Consider the following 13,039-nt stretch of genomic DNA (forward strand, 5'->3'; position numbering starts at 1 on the left):
AATATATAATTTGTTCCAACTTCCAAATCTTGAAATGTAGGCCCTTTGAAATATTCTAAAGCCCTGTTTGGCACACTAAATAAGGCACCAGATAATATTAATCATACAGAGTACGGTTTTTGATGTCCTTTTGAATTAAATAGTTACCGGATTAAATAATCCGGGCCCAACATTTATCCACTTGCTTATATCGTCCAAAACCACGGTCCAATTTAGTCGAGCTGAAGCTCTCTCCTTCCTCTCCAGACCCATTCTGGGTCTCCAGACGCTCTCTCTTCCTCTCTAAATGCACTTTTGCTCTCTCGTCTGAATCTCAGGTTCGTCATCTCGAATTCTTCTTCTTCCTTCGAATCCTAGTTCGTCTTTTCATTTTTCTTGTTCTTCCCAGGTTCCGCCCCTCCCTCTGTTTTTACCCCTTATCCTATTTTTCTTGCAATTTTCTTTCAATTGATTGAATCTAGTTATTGTTTTCTCTCTAATTATGCAATTCATTATGTAATTTTGTGTTTTAATTAGAATTTTCGAATTTTAGGGTTTGCTATTGGGGTCAAATTTGGGTTTGTTGTTGGTGTTGAACTTTAATTAGAATTTTAATGATTGGGTAGAGTGGGAGATGGAGGTTCACTTACACTTACCTAAACAACACTTTGTCTCTGGCGTAGCTCCCGTTTCACTCGGCTCTCTCGCAGCCGCAACGCAACCATACGGACAACTGGGTAAGCCAATTTCTCTTTGCTCTTGTGCTCTTTCTCTCTCCATCAACGTGCATGCCCCGAAAATTAGATCCCAATAAATTCCTATTCTTCTCAGTTTTTGCATCACTCCCTCTCAGCTTTCATCCATTTTTTAATTTTTATGTGAATTTTACTTTTTATCTGGATATATATATATATATGTGTGTGTGTGTGTGTGTAATTTCGGACTAGGGTTTTCCATGTAGATAAAAATCGGAGTAAATTTAATGATATTTGGGCTATTTTTATTTGCATGCATTATTTGATTGGATGTTGAAGTATTGATTTGTTATGATTTCCTTTGGGTCTGGCATTCTGTTGATTGGGTTATGAAGTATTGCTTTGTTATGATTTCCTTTTGGTCTGGCATTCTGTTGATTGGGTGTTGAAGTATTGCTTTGTTTTGGTTTCGTTTAGCAGTTGTGGTTTACTGAATAGAATTGTTGATTGGGTGTTGAAGTATTGCTTTGTTTTGGTTTCGTTTAGCAGTTGTGGTTTACTGAATAGAATTGTTGATTGGGTGTTGAAGTATTGCTCTGTTGATTGGGTGTTGAATAGAATTGTTCTGGTTTTGTCTAGCCAAGATGTTATCCTGGCTCGTTTGACTGTGTTTCTCTGCTTGTTCTTATCCTTCCTGCTACTGTTTTTTTCTTGCTGCTGGTGCAGTTTTAATCAGCTGGTGTGGTTTTCTTCTGTTGCTCCTGACTTTTAGGCTTTCTTCTGTTGCTTCTGGTGTGGTTAAGTTTTCTTCTGTCCGCCTGAGTTGCCTAGTTATCATTTCACCAAAGTTTTCAAGAAAAAGAACAAAAAAAATGCACATTGTTTTTTTCAGTTTGAAAAATATTAAATTTGTGGCTCATTTTGTGTGTAACTTTACACCGTGGTGAGGTTCAAACATTATTCCGCAACGGATCATATACGTCCTGGAACTTGGACAATGCAGTAATTTGAACATTAGCCACTCTTGTGATTTTTCAGAAAAGCAAGGCACATACTTGTTGCCTTTTATTTTCTGAAGTTTATGAATCACATATAGACACATCTTGGTTTGTTAATCCCCGTGTATTCATTAGCTAATTTGTGTTTTCCAGCATGTATATGTGTGTCGATGAATCTAGACATAATCTTCAATGTGAAATTTTTGCTGTTATTTCTTACGATCTTCTGTTATTTATGGTTGATTAGGCTCTTTCGAATGGGAAGCCTACTGTTGTCGAGTTCTATGCTGATTGGTGTGAATTATGCAAGGAATTAGCTCCAGATGTCGGTAAAGTTGAGCAGCAGTACAAGTATGATCTTCAAGTTATAACTTGTTATTGCTTATAATTGAATCTCTTTATAAATGCTTAAATATAGTGGGTGCCATTTTTGGTGATTTATTTTTCTTAAATACTTGTGAATCTCAATATCTGAGAGTGCCACAATTTCTTCTTTAAATAATAGTAGATTCTTCATTATCCACCGATTCTTGTACACAGGGATTGTGTAAATTTTGTTATGCTGAATGTTGACAACACAAAGTGAGAACGAGAGCTTGATGAGTTTGGTGTTGAGGGTATTCCACACTTTGCATTCCTAGATAAAGCAGGAAATGAAGAGGGCAACGTAGTAGGCAGGCTTCCAGAAAAGTACCTGCTTGAGAATGTGGATGCTCTTGCCCGTGGAGAAGCCTCCATACCTCATGCTCGTGTAGTGGGGCAGTTTTCAAGTGCTGAAGTCAGAAAGGTTCACCAAGTTCCTGATCCAAGAAGTCACGGATAGGTGCTCACTAATTTTGGAGAAGAACCCCTCATGTTACTTGGACAAAGTAACCGCAATTGACATTGGAAAACAACAACAAAATATTTTGTTAAAAGCAGCATGCATATCTTTTGTTAAAAGCTGCAACATATATATATATATATTGGGTACTTGGTTGCTTCTTACTGAAAGCAAAGCAGCAACATGCATATATATTGGCTATTTGGATAAACTGTTTCTTACTGAAACCAACTTGCATTTGTATATTTTGTGAAATTGGATATGTGTTTGTATTAATCTATATAACCTAACGACCGTGGTTGTGTTTTGAATCTATTTTTATGTTATTGGAAAATATTTTGAATTTGATATATGGAATTTATTATTTTTCTTTGTTATTTGCAAATTTGAGTGATTTTCAATAGGTATAAATATGAGAAAAATTCAACAAATAAATAAAGATTTGTCAAATTATTTTTTTCTTCCCTTTTCTTATCCGGTTTAGTACCCAACACAGTATAAATACTACGGTCATTAGTTTAATCCTGCACTAAACACCCGATTAATTTAGTCAGTACTTTTTTATGATTATTTATTTTATCCGACAGAAATAGTCAGTACAGTTCGAGCTGCCAAACGAGGCATAAAATACGAAACAGTAGCCTTTTTTTCTGCTATGTTTTTTTTTCTTCTTATTTTTCTGTCGTTCATATTTGAATTTCGACCAAAAATATGATATTTGAATTTCTTGTACACCGGCAATCCGAAGAAGCCGCGTACAAGTTTAATATTATTTCTGGTATGGTAAATGTGTGCCAAAGTCAAGGGACGACGGAGTCTAACTCTAGAAGCTATGTAGCAAAGTCAAAGGGATGAAGGAGTCAATGAAAGGTATCACCAAAAAGAGAAAATATCCTAAGAGAGTTGTTATTCTTACCTCAATGTCTTATCTTTCCATTCATCTTTTTATGAATTTTTTAATTATAAATTTGTCTATTTGTAAAATGACTAATAAAGACTTTGGTTACCCGCTTTTGCATTACTTTCTTTTTTTTCTTTTTTTCTTTTTTTTTATAAAAAAATAAAAAAGAAAAGTTTGGGCTCTCATGCTATGTTTAGACGATTTGTCTCACTTAAAGCCTAACTCATCATTCCCATCTCTTTTCATTCAGAGAAAGCAAAAAAAATGAACTTAGAAGATGACGTTTCTATAGAAGAAGTAGATTATTATGTTACCGTCGAAGATGTAAAAGATGATTTCATGTGGGTCATCTTGATTTGTCGACATTGTCGACATCATACAATTGAAGCATAGCTCTGTGACCTTTTATTTGAATTTGCTTTAGTTTAGAGTGCAATTTGTTTCACGTTTTCCTATGAGAATTTCTGGAATTCGTTTTCATAAGGTTAGGTAATAATTCAAGTAAGGCATGTTTGTTGTAACTGACACTGATAATCGTCCAACTTGATGTGTTGTCTCCAAAACCTACACACAAATCCCCTTCTTAATTAGCACTATTTTCAACTTGATGTAATGCCCATTTATTTATATATGGTGGAATTCATTTGCAACAGGTAGATGAATCTGGTAATAATTGAGCATCTACACATATGGTGGATTGTACTAGTGAATTTACCACAAATAAGGTAATGTTGACTACGTAAATGATTTACGTATACTCTTGTATGTTTATTCATAATGTACAATTTTGGTATGTAGTTATTCAAGAGTAGTGAAGAATTAATACAATGGGCTCGAGAAGTTGGGAAGGTCATTGGTTTTGTTATTATGACTTTAAGATCCGATCAAGGTGGAAAAGATAACAGGAGCCCTAGACTTACATTGGGTTGTGAAAGGAATGGACAATATGTAAGTCAAATTCACGAAAAAGACATAAAGGAAGAGGATAGAAGTAATTTTGAAACGAAAATATGTGAATGCCCGTTTCAATTGAAAGTTAAAAAGCTAGCAACTAATGATGATTGGATATTGACGGTAGTTATCGGAGTGCATAATCACACAACAGCAGGGCATTTGGAGGGTTATTCATTTGTTGGTAGATTATCATTTGAAGAGATTTCGTTATTGACTGATCTGTCTAAAAGTTTGGTGCAACTAAAGGAGATTTTGACTGCACTAAAACGAAGAGACAAACGAAATATATCCACACTGAGGACAATTTATATTGCATGTCAACGTTTGAGACTACACTGATGATGTTCATGTGTACATATTCAAGCAAGTCTCTAAGCTTAAGTAAGTTCTTTTTATTTTCTTTTAGTGTGTTTAATTATTTAATTAGATTTCTAGTCTAAAATATGGAAACACAAATTATTATCTTACTAAACTAAAAATCATACCATGTTTAATCACTTTGAATGTTTATCATACAAACAATTGAACATTAACCAGGGTACCTCTGAGTTCAGCCTTAATTGCCTTATACCTACATTGTGAGTGAACATGTCAAGTTCCATGTGAAAATTTTATGTCTAGTTGTTATACCTGCATTGGAGTTTGAATGCTTGTCAAACGAACAATTGAACGTTAACCAGGTACATTTGAGTTCAGCCTTTATGGCCTTATACTTGCAATGTGGTGAGTGAACATGTCGAGTTCCATGTGAAAGGTTTTGTGTCTTGTTGTTATACATGTATTGGAGTTTGTCTTAAAAGCCAATTTCGTAATATTGGATATTAAGTAACAACTTCATATTAATTAATAAATAAATGCGCAAGATCTACTCATTCATGAGCTTGGCTTTATATTATTGTAATAATATGCTATGAATGAGTCCATGAGACTTAAGGTATGGAAACAATGTCCTAAACGAAGTTTAGGCATGGAGACTTGTTTTCCATAATCACTTAGCCTTTAAATAAAGTTCCTTACCATTTGGTAAGTCAACTGGACATCAACTATTTGGAAAAGTTGATGTATCTCGTATTAAGGATAGCATTGGTCTCTTGCTATGCATGTTAGAAACGTGATGGGTATAAACGTTACAAAGCTTCTGGTTGTATTATGCAAATAGTTCTTAGACCTGAGGCATCACGATATTTTATAGTTGTAGGTATGAACTTTGGTTATCTTAAGGCCTTAATGAGATCGCAAGGCTCGATAGTGTGATATTCAGTTCATTTATATGTATAAGTGTGAAGATCCATCGAAGCCACATTCTGGTAATTGTTCAACAAAATGAGATATCCCTCGAAGCCACTTAAAGATCCATCTCATAAATCTTTTACTGAAGCACTTGTTAATTAAGATATGTTTGTAAGAACTGCTTCAACATGTGATCGTAGATTACTAAATGTGATTTGACACATATCCATGTCATTAAATCTTGATCGGGATATGGATGATATAAGAATCGACTTGCATTGTAACTAAATCAAGGTTTGGAAAAGTATCATGATTTGTTTGAGAATACTTCTACTAATCCAGGTAGCCATGACATGTTGTTAGATGTCACTCATAGTTTGTGGAGTTAAATAAAGGGGTGTGATATCCATACACCCATTTTTAGTTCTCCCACACATTTTTGGTTTTCGGCCGTCGAATAGGATGAATTGAAGAAGATCAACGGACAAAAATTAACAAGGGGTGTGTAAGAAGTAAAAAGTGGTGTGTGAATAGCACATCCCTAAATAAATTGGTTGATTAGTTTCACTGCCGACTTTAGTTAGAACCTAAGAGGTCATACACATATGTTAAGTTTTAGTAAAGTTATATATAGATGATGATAAGGTATAAATTATAAATTGTATTGGATTAATTATTTGAGAATATTGGACATGATTTCAGTTAAATAGGTTGTGGGCTTTGTTTAATTAAAAGGGGCCAAGCCACAAATTCAAAGTTGGTAAGTGGTGGGCTTGGAGCATGGCATAAAGCCTGAGGCATCGAACCCTAGGGGAGGTGCGGCATAGGGGTCCAACAAGGAGTCTAAAAACACTCCTTTTGTTTCCCTTATACATAAAATGCAAAAGTTGTTAGTTTTGTCCCTTGGGGAAAAGAGAGAAAAACCCTAAGCCAAAACACCTTGTATGCCACCCATTCTATATTGATCCAAGTGATATATATTGCTAGCACATCAAATCGATCACTGCATCATCCATTGCTAGTTTTATCAGTATGGATACGCTTAGAGGCTCAACACTTAGGGAGTTTTGCGTGGTCAATCATGAAGAGGAAGATTGCAAGCATAAAGATGATCCAATCAAGCGGCATGCACGTGGCTAGAGATTCAAGTAAGCTAATATCGACGACTTCTTAATTTGTTGCTTTATCAATTACAACCAACCAGATATATAATTGGGATAAAAAATTGTATGTTATTTGTTATTTTTCGCTCCGTATTAATTATTCAAATTAAATTTAATATGCCCGGAAACCTAATAGTGGTATCTGAGCTAGGTTGTAATCCATAATTGTATAATTTGTTTCATTGTAATGGTGAATTTAATTATTAGGGTTCATGTTGTTCTTGAATGGTCCTTTATAATATGAAAGGAGTGTTGATGCACAAAACCGGAGGTCTTGAAACAACATAAATCTGACCGTGAATCTGCAAGAAAGTAAAGAACACAAGATGTATCGTGGTTTACCCTAATGTTTGGGCTACGTCCACACTGATTATTGTATTTCTCTCAGATGTTGAAGAGGGAGAGAGGGAGAAAGAGCTTCCTTATGTGAGGATGAGCTTCTCTGAATCTGAGAGGGGATGTGAGGCATCCCTAATTGTGAGGGTGAGGGATCATTTTATAGAATAAGGGCTCCTCACTTATTACATATTTGCCTATTCCTTTATAACATAATTACATTTGAGTTCCCCGAGTATTTATACGAGATCTAAATACGGAAGCCTTGAGTATGGTACAAACAGTAGTCCCCCAAGTCTTCAGTCAAGAGAGTATTTTGGCTAGAGATTTGAAATTCAATCCATGTGTGGGCCGAAGTAACTAGATGTCGTCTAGAACTGATACTCGATATGAGGCGGTGCTCAATCTGAAATGATGCTCAACTAGAAGTAGCACATGCTGCGAGGCTGCTTGGCTCGTGGCTAATGTTGCCTTGGTTGGCTCGGCTTGTGGCATTTGAAGGTGAGAAAGTCCCTTTTATAGAATAAGGGCTCGCTCCTCAATACATAAATGATGGGCTAGAGTTGAGGGAGTGCTCAGTAGGCGGCAATGCTCTCTAATGGTGGTGAGGGAGTCTCTTTTATAAAATAAGGGATCGCTCCTAAGTACATGAATAATGGGTGCTCTCTAATGAAAGTGAGGAATTCCCTTTTATAGAATAAGGGCTCACTCCTTAATACATAAATAATGGGCTAAGTCTCCCAAGTATTTTTCATGAGGCCTAGTTGAGGCCCAATATATGGTACATAACATAGTCTCCCAAGTCTTTGGTCAATAGAGTCTGTTGGCTGGAGACTTCAAATTGAATCCATGTATGGGCCGAAGTGGCGGTTGTTCGGAGGTGGTATTTGTATACCTTGCACTGAAGCTTTGTAAGTGAAGCTTTGCAAGTGAAACTTTGAAGCTGGAGTTCTGTAAATGAAGCTTTTGAAGCTAGAGCTTTTGTAAATGATGTTTTTGAAGCTAGAGCTTTTGTAAATGAAACTTTTGAAGCTAGAGCTCTGTAAATGAAGCTTTTGAAGCTGATTGACATGAGTGATGCTCATGAATGTTTATGTTGATTGACATGAGTGATGCTCATGGATGTTGTCATGAGTGATGTTCATGAATGTTAACATAAGTGATGCTCATGAATGTTGACATGAATGAAAGTCATGAATGTTTATGTATGATTGTCATTAGTGATGCTCATGAATGTTTATGTATGAATGACATGAGTAATGTTTATGTATAATTTGGAGTATTGGACGTACTTTTAATCACCTGGTTGGTGGCATGAAGGAAAGTACGGGTTGTACGTTTCATCACCTGGTTGGTGGCATGAATGACTAGTTGCCAAATGATATTAGAGTACGGGTTGTACGTTTCTGAAATATTCTTTTCCCTTTTGCAGATGGCAGACAAGAAATAATGTGGAGTGTCTCTTTTCTTTTTCTGCTTTTGCTGACAAAAGCAGTGGAGGAGTGGGGGCAGCAATGCTTGCAGGTTCAACTTTGTACATGGCATGTGGTGGAAAGCCTGGGACAGGTGGGGTGGGAAATCTCTGCGTCGGAGCAGCCAACTACTGCATTGGAAAACATGGTGCTCTTGGAGTTGGTGCGTCCGGAGCACGTTGATGGTGAGAGAGAGGGTGGTGCCAGTATGAAGCGTCTGGAAGAGGTGGCGGACTAGGAGGCCATGCATGTGCAGGAGCTGGTGGATGAGGTGGTAGTACTGGAGATGGGAAATGGTAGGGAAGACGATGCTTTGGCAGCCACATGTGCATCATGGATTGGTCCATGGTGGGGTGACCCCACACATGTAAGAGTCTGATTAACCGGTGGTAGTGCTGAGCGTGATGCGCAGCAACAACTCACACTTCCTCGTTTTGAGGAGCACAGCGCCGACGAAGTTACCGTCCACGAACGGATCCGACTGTGAAACTGAAGCCTTTCAAGAAAGACACCAACCACATCTCTCTTGCTTGAAACTCAAAGCAGCATGATTTAGCATACATCCTCTCTTGCTTGAAACTGAAGCCTTTCAAGAAAGACACCAACCACATCTCTCATTTAGAAACTCCACAAGCTTCTTTTTAGAACTTGGCCAAAAGAATCGTGAGGCTGTTAATGAGAAAGCTTTTGTTTGCAATGTAATGTTTGCAGATGCAGCTTTCCTGGGATTGCCTAAAGCATGACTATCTGAGACCCGAGTTTCTTCTGATAATATTGCAGCAAGTTTGGAAGCAGCAGATGCAGCAAACTCCCCGTGCATATAGTAATTTATGTATGCCTGAGGTTTATAAAAAGGCTCCATGCATGCATGCTCATTGTGACAATTGTTGATGTTCCATGAGGTGCATGTACTACGAGGTATTGCAACTGAGCTTTGGTGGGTCAGATGAGATAGATCAACCAGCTGGCTACCAATAGCAGTTGGTACGGAGAATTCCATTTTCTGCCTTGTAGATCTAGTCTTTGACGGCAACTAGGACCCCAGCCAAGGGACCCAACTCCTCATTCCTCTGAATCTTTTCGTCGAGCTCGCGAGTTTAGGCGAGGACGGAGTCGGAGACGTGGAGGAAAGAACGGAGGAGCTGCAGAAGCTCTCTCGTCGAAAGTATGATATAACAGAAAATATCGACGGGCTGTGAGGATTTAGGAGTGGGGAAGTAGGCTGTGGGATCGGTGAATGTGATGATAGGTGAGAGCTGCGGACACCAATTGGTCCCGAGGGCGACGTCAAGCTAGGGGCTTGAGGAGCTCCCAATTAATGGTGCTGAGAAGAAACATTGGTGCAGCCCTTAAAAGGAACACGTGGTTGATGACTCATGGAATGCAGGACCATGTGGCAGTTCATGATAAGGTGACTGACGCATCAAGATGATGTGTCCTGCGTTTCATATGACCAGGTGGAGAATTCTGCTCCTTTCACATGTCCAAGATGTCCAACGATTGTTCTGCATGAAGCCCATTTAAGGCTGATTCAAGTTCCCAACGCAGCACAACAAACAAAGCCACCACTCTCACCACTGACCAAGAGAGGACCTTGGGACTACTGGAGGTCGTCGATCAGGTGTATCCTTCTGTGCTCGGAACTTAAGCTTGTGCATGGCGGAGTAGGTGGTGGCAGCTGAGAAAGAAGAAGCATAGTAGGGCGGAGGAGACCTTCAAAGTTTTGGTTCTCATATTTTCCGCTTTTGGCTTGCTAGGTTTTTGCAGATTCATGGCGGAGGTGAGAAATTGAGAGAGAACCAACATAACTTTTCGTGTCGATTCCCACAGAAGGCGTCAAATGTTGATGCACAAAACCGGAGGGGTCTTGGAACAACGTAAATCCGACCGCAAATCTGCAAGTAATTTATGTAACACAAGATGTATCGTCGTTCACCCCAAGGTTTGGGCTACGTCCACACTGATTATGTATTTATCTGAAGGAGAGAGAGCTCTAAGATGAGAGCTTTGAGAGGGGGTGAGAGGGCCTAGGAATTGGTCTCTCTAATTGTGAGGGTGAGGGGTCCTCTTATAGAATAAGGACTCCTCACTTATTACATATTTGCCCATTCCTGTATCACATAATTACATTTAAGTCCTCCAAGTATTTGTACGAGATCTAAATACGAGGCCCTAAATATGGTATAAACAAAAGGAGAATAATTTTTTTTTTTGTATTAGCTTAATGTATATATGGAAAGTATCAGACAAATATAATCATGAATTTAATTTAGAATTTTCAAATTTAGTTTAAACATTGGGAAGTAAGCATGTAAATATAATAGAAGTAAAATCCCCAAGACAACAATTTTTTAGAAGGAACCCAATGAGCATTACCTAAAGTAGCAAGAAACTGGCAGCCTGATTGTGTACAAATATATGAAGTTAGCGATTTAAACTCGAACTCGATTGCACCGCCATGTTTGTAAATTTTCTCTTTTTTGTAGTAGTCTTATCTTTGCCCCTTTGGTTCTCATCAAGAAATTCTATTCTTTGGTTGATAATAACTACAACTGTGAAGTTGGAACGGGTGGGAAATTTTTAGTTTCTACAGATGAAATTGAGTTAAGTATAATAATGATATTAATCCTCTTAAATAATCAAAACAGTAAACTCGCTCTAATAGCACTGATAGAAAAGATGATACTACATGATCAGAAAGTTGATGTCGCAAGATTATTGATCAGTGCAACTTCACCGCTGCTTATTGCCTTGGGGGTAGGCAACCCAATTCACTCTAGCCCACTCGGGCAATTGGAGCCAAGGAGAGCTCGATGGAGAAGTTAGGCAATAATTGCATAGTCTAGTGCTCTGCCTATGTGATGTCATCCACAATTTCAATTATTAAAACATTATAAAAAAAATAATTAAAAATGTAAAAAATTATAATTTTTTTTTCTTCTATAATACATAACCATATTCTTCCACTTTATACTACATTTCAACATTTTCAAATACTTTTAATTGATCTTTTATTATTATCTGAAATTAAAAATAAAGTTATCTTTTATTATTTTATAAAATTAAAGATACTAATATTTTAATACGAATTGCCTTGGCTATTCAGGTTGAAATGCATTTGGACAGTTACTGTTTATTTAAGAGAATTGAATTACCTAGGGGGGCTTCCTACACTAAAAGTGCTCTCATAGTGGTGTCTTGGATATGTGTTAGAGAAAGGATAAAATTGTTCCAACAGGATCCTCTTTGGATCCTTTTGGTGAGGATCCTTTCTGGATCTTTTTGGTGAGGATCCTAGAGATCCGTAAATCGTGTCCATTCATCGTACATCGTGTGGTCAGTTTTTGTCATATACTTGTATTTAATTTTAAATAAAAATATTTAAAATGATTTCTGACATGATGTACGATGAACGAATATGATTCATGGATCACTGGAATCCTCACAAAGAGGATTCGGAGAGGATCTGGATTCAAAATTGTTGAGCATTGAATGGATTCCTGTGACAATGTCATGGATCTTATTGGACTTCTTCATGAGCAGTAATAAGTTCTTGCGCAGGATATAACTGTTAGTTATATCAAACCAGACGTTTTATGCAACAGGATCCCCATTTTTTTCAAAAATGGGTATTAGGTGTGAGGCCCACTCCACATCAAACTTCAATGATCTGAACCGTCTATTTTGTAAGTCTTGATTAAGAGATCATCCTTGCAAAAATTCAATTCAATCGGAAACCATTTGCTTATTTAATTATCAAGATAAAATTTCATTGTTGCTTATATAACAAAGTATTCGTTAATTTTTTTTTGAACCCAATTAAACGTCTTAAATATTTCCGATTTGGCAAATATTTTGCAAGGATAATCTATGAGGTGCAACTCGAAAAATAGACAGTTCGGATCGTTAAAGTTTGATGTGGTGTGGACTCCACAATTAATTCCTATTTTTATAAAAAAAAATAGAGATCTCTTCCCTTAAAATCTCCGGCATGAGACATCATTTTAATAATATTATTATTATTTACCTATTAACTAGTGTATATTATATACTTAAATCATGTGTATGTTGGTACACCGTTGTTATGGCGTACCTTCACACATAATTACACTAGTTCCGAAAACCATGTGGTTATAAATTCCAACATCATAAATAAGGAGAAATTTTTTATTGTGACCGGAACACGGGTGTTTTTATATAAGTAGTGAGAAATTTTATTTTTTAAGTTATTAACTTTTTTAATACACATATTACACTATTTGTATAATAACATATAATATACTACTCATTATACCGATCAGATTGAAAAATCTCTCAGAAATAAGAGGCGGTGATTCAGAAAAAGCAGTGATGTAACTTTTGCTTTCTTCGAGCGTGTCGAAATGGCAGCAGAAAGGGTCTCTATATATAGAGCTACAAAGTAATCTGCAAGTTGGCAGAAGAAAAGGAAATGCATACGGGTAAAAACTCAAAAGGTTTAAGCTACAT

General features: G+C 37.0%; 1 pseudogene; it reads left to right on the forward strand.

The window, feature by feature from the left end:
- The first annotated feature begins 173 nt into the window (after positions 1–173).
- Positions 174–2,843, forward strand: LOC126609663 (thioredoxin-like protein HCF164, chloroplastic; annotated as a pseudogene).
- Positions 2,844–13,039: the final 10,196 nt, after the last annotated feature.

The sequence above is a fragment of the Malus sylvestris genome, chromosome 17, assembly GCF_916048215.2.
Source record: "Malus sylvestris chromosome 17, drMalSylv7.2, whole genome shotgun sequence".
In the NCBI taxonomy this organism is placed as follows: Eukaryota; Viridiplantae; Streptophyta; class Magnoliopsida; order Rosales; family Rosaceae; genus Malus; species Malus sylvestris.